Raw genomic sequence first — 4,951 nt, forward strand, 5'->3', positions numbered from 1 at the left:
TGATGAAGATTGTCAAAGGTTAGTGCTGCATTTAGCTGTGTTTTGGGTATTTGTGATGCATCTAGTTGCTTTGAAAATGGCAGTGTGATTGTTTTTGGTAGGGTACTCTCCTGACATAATCTAATGTTTTGCTTTCGCTGTAAAGCCTTTTTGAAATCGGACGACGTGGTTCGATTCAGGAGAGGTGTATCTATAAAATGGTGTAAAATAGTCATATGTTTGAGAAATTGAAGTTTATAGCATTTATGAGGTTTTGTATTTCGCGTGATGCGATTCCACTGGCTGTTGACTAGGGTAAAGCGTCCCACGTTCCCAGACAGGTTAACTGACTTGCCTAGTTAAATAAAGGTTAAAATAAAATAAAAATATGACATGTGCGAATTGTTATTTTAACAGGGGTTTGTAACACAGTAATGTTTAAACATCAGGAACAGATAGTGAGGCCATGCCATGAGACCGACACTATACACTGAGTGTACAAAACATTCCATGACATAGACTGACCAGGTGAAAGCTATGATCCCTTGTTGATGTCACTTGTTAAATCCACTTCAATCAATGTAGATGAAGAGGAGGAGACAGATTAAAGAATTTCTAAGCCTTGAGACATGGATTGTGTATGTGTGCCATTCAGAGGGTGAATGGGCAAGACAACATCTGCAGAAACATGAAACAGAAACATTGTAAATGGGCAGAATATCCAAACGACCTCATTGCCAAAATGATAAGATAAATCAAAACAATGACAGACTTGGGGCAAGATGCATGATGCTGTCAAAATAGTAACGTTATGGCATTGAGAGTATCATTCTTTGAGGTATTCCCCACTGGCAGAGCACCCACCCAAGGCGAGTGGGACCCATGGGCTCAGAGATTCTGCCGGCAAGGAAACTTTATTTTTATAGTTATTTGAGCTTAAAATTAACATTTTGGGGATCTTCATATTTATTGAACCTTTATTTAACTATGCAAGTCAGTTAAGCAAATTGTTATTTATAATGATGGCCTACACCAGACGACGCTGGGCCAATTGTGCGCCGCCCTATGGGACTCCCAATCACAGCGGGATGTGATGCAGCCTGGATTCGAACCAGGTACTGGAGTGACGCCTCTTGCACTGACATACAGTGCCTTAGACCGCTGCGCCACTTGGGAAAATATATATTTCTAGGATTTTCAAAATACTTTGAATATTATTCATTTCCATGTCGGCTCTATGCCTGGAAATGCCCTTGTCCCGAGCAAAGAATACCAATTTCAAACTCTCAACAAAAAAAAGTGTGTTTAAAATTTGAAAAAAATCTGTCAAAACTGTGATTCTTAAAAGATGTGTCAGGGGATTTGGTCAACTGTCAGATTTCTCTAAAATCCTAAATTAATCAGGAATGAGCAGGGTCAGCATAAGGACCCCTTATTCATATCCTCATTACTTGTAGTGCAACAAGACCACTCATTGTCTGTAAAGTTATCAACTTTTGATAGGTTTAAACAAACAATATTGGAATCACCATGGTCAGAACCATAAACTGTCAACTGCATCTGCCTGATGAACAAAGAATATGAGTTTAAATACACTACACTTAGGTTTTAGAATCATAAAGCAACTGTTGAAAAACAAAATTGATACTGTCTGTGTATATACCACTTCAATAAAGATAAAATGTACTATTTTTGTCAACTATTTTTGGCAAATTCCATCAGAATGCCTTAAGATCTGATAGAATGGTTGTTTTTAAATAGGGTATTTTCAAAGGAATCATTCTATATTTTACAAACGTATTTAAATAAAAATAAAAATAGTTAAGAGAAACAAATGTCTGTCTTGAGTATGTGTTGTCAACTCCGTCAATGATTGAAGTCAATATTTTTCCTGGTCAATATTCGGAATAAATATTGCTCGAACCTTGAGGGGCCCACGAAACTGATCTACGCAACTGGTATTCCCATATCGTCGTGGAATATGAAGCGTTTGCAGTATGTATGCTGAATACTCAAGCAGAAACACGATAAATGCACATAATGCATTTTCCTAATCCACAAAGTACCATGAATGGACAACACAGTATATGAGATAACCAACGTAGAGAAATGCGTTTCAATGCAAAGCGTGATGCACGCGCAGTACAACATGAAATATCTTTGATCAATGTCCGCGCTGGCAACATATTTTAACTAGGGGCAGGGAGCACCAGGCGATGTAGTATTCCTACCAACCTTTAATTGCTTCAAAATCCGTTGTACCATATACATTTGGGTCAGTGCTTGGTACCACTCATTGGATCACGACAACAGCCTAACGTTACACACAGAAATAGCCTGTTACTGTTGTATCGCTTCGCACATTAGCCGGTTAGCGCAGCACTACGGCCACAGATACTTTGGTATAATGGTTAACAGCTATTATTGTGGGTTTCGAATAAAACAAACCGAGAGGGGATTTGAGTTTGAGTTGTCACCGCTGGCGTACCATACCTGAATTGTGTGACATTATTAATCCAAAGCAGATGCAAGCATTAGCTAGCTAACGTTACTTAGCTTCCTAGCAAGCTAACAAAATATTGTGGGGACACTACCACTATTTAACTAGTAATCTATTTACCTTGTAATCCTTGCTGGCAGTTCCGATTGCTCACTTTGGATATCATCCTGCTTAGGTCATATTTAGACATTTAACGTCCATGTTTGCGGTCGTGTGCACCATAGAGTCGGTTTCTAATTCTGAGCCAGTGCAGATGTCTGTCGTATCATTCCGCTTCTTGCTGGCCGGGAGGTTAGCTGCCAACAGCTCCTGCGGTCGAGACGGGAAACTAAAACACTGTCGTACTTCCAGTGCCACAGACAGAAAGAGCTCTCAGAACACAGAGAATTGCGCCTTGGTAGTGCGCTACTATTTCACTAATACATACAAACTAGTTTTAATTTGTTTAACTCCCTGCCGTCTATTGTTATACATTTTAAAACATGGTTTGCTGTGGCAATATTCATTATAAAACTAGAAAGGAAATTGCGAGAGTAAAAACAATTGGTGGACACACCCGCGTGCATGCAGCTGTTGGGTTTTGTTTACAGCTGTCACTGTACTGGAGACCAGTGAATCTGTTATGACAACGCGGATGATAATAATACAATATAAAACCAGCCTTTGACAGGATTTTTTTCTATGCTTTATTTTTTGCAAAATAATGTGAAGGTACAAATATTTTCTTGTTAGGTTTAAGATGCACAGTGGTTTAGGAACATTATTTACAACATCGATGGGTCCCCTGGATATTACAAGTTTAAAATAAACATTTAAATGTAACTACTCTGAAAACGCAAAATACATATGGTTTTGAACCTAAACATGAAGCAAAAATGTTTACTACAACCGTAAAATACACTGAACAATAACACGGCCATCTGACTGAGCCCTATCACACATAACTTCACTGTTCAACAGCAACCCCTACTGGCAGTGTTATTGCCGTGCATGGTCTTCAACTACAACGTTATTGCCAAACAGACAGATGCTGAGAGATCAATGAAGTTGTAAGCGCAGCCTCCTTGTAGTCCTAAAAATCGGAAATGAAACCTGAGGTTCGTTCAGCCGTTTCTATGGAGGAAATGAATGGGGTTTGGGGATAAACGCAGCAAATAAGGTCTGAGGTAAACACATGCTTTGATGATTTTCTATGCTTTGTTCAATGAGATGTCTATCAACATGACCTTTATGAATTATGAACCCTTATTGTGATTATTTTGATTACATAAATAATTCAAAATTCACAAAAAAGTAACTTTAGGTGATAAAGATGATCTCATAGAACAAAACATAAGATCTCCTAAGCCTGTGTTCTCCACAGACCTTATTTTTTGTGTTTATCAAAACGACCACATTACTATTGCTTTCTATAGACATGACAGCTGAAGTATCAAATTGCAGCTGTGAAGAATTGCCAGGATGTGAGACAAATTCACTTAGTATAACTAACTAATACAGAGGGGGAAAATATGAGCAAATATTGCTCCTTTTCTCAGTAAAAAAACTGCAGTTTTGGATACACATGATAATTTTGGGCTCCCGAGTGGCGCAGTGGTTTAAGGCACTGCATCACAGTGCTTGAGGCGTCACTACAGACCCTGGTTTGATTCCAGGCTGTATTATAACCGGCCGTGATGGGGAGTCCCTTTGGGCGGCACACAATTGGCCCAGCGTCGTCCGGGTTAGGGTTTGGCCGGGGTAGGCCGTCATTGTAAATAAGAATTTGTTCTTAACTGACTTGCCTAGTTAAAAAAAAAAAAAAAAAAAAAACTCATATATATATATATATATATATATATATATATATATATATATATATATATATATATATATATATATATATATATCTGAAGAAAAGTGACCGATATCTCTCTGAGGCATTGCGTAACATTGTCACAAATTCTAAATCAAACAACTGGTAGAGCAAACATGCGTCACCCTGGACTAATCAAGCAGGACAACCAATGGCGGGCATGCTCTTGGGTTTTCAAATGACAAAGTGCAGAATAACAGTAAAATGACTTTCTCAGCATTTCAAGTCTGTTCTCACACCAGGTGAAGATAGAGATCATATAATCATTACACCTCTCGAGTCAACTGCCAGCGCTGACCCTGAAATTAACTGGTACTTCATCAGAATACCCTTCAGACCCAATCCAAAATATACTACCCACACTTACATGATTCCTTCTAATCAGACAAGACATTTTCATCCACTCTACCCTACAGTCAAATTAAAAAAGGCCTTATTCAAATCTCCATTAAATAGCCTATCAATTCAAATATCACTTCAAAAGAATCTTTTCAGTTTTGGTTGGGAATGATCCACAGTGCAGTACTAAACAAAATCAGTAAATACAGGAAACATGCCACAGAAAATAGGGAACATGGGACTAGGCAATGCAGAAAAACCTCTAACACTTTCAAATA

At 38.4% G+C, this 4,951-nt stretch overlaps 1 protein-coding gene across 5 annotated transcripts in view; it reads right to left on the reverse strand.

Annotated features, from left to right (window-relative positions):
* The window catches only part of LOC106580258 (DENN domain-containing protein 4B), a 38,817-nt gene extending 35,790 nt beyond the window's left edge, over positions 1–3,027 (reverse strand). For 2 of the 5 annotated variants that reach the window (XM_014161081.3, XM_045702510.2), the window contains exon 1: positions 2,600–3,027. The gene's annotated coding sequence lies outside the window, so the exon portion shown is untranslated. The remainder of the gene's footprint in view (positions 1–2,599) is intronic. The other 3 variants (XM_014161096.3, XM_014161101.3, XM_082962083.1) reach the window with 2 other exon arrangements.
* Between the last annotated feature and the right edge of the window lie 1,924 nt (positions 3,028–4,951).

This window comes from Salmo salar, chromosome 02, assembly GCF_965601325.2.
Source record: "Salmo salar chromosome 02, fSalSal1, whole genome shotgun sequence".
NCBI lineage: Eukaryota > Metazoa > Chordata > Actinopteri > Salmoniformes > Salmonidae > Salmo > Salmo salar.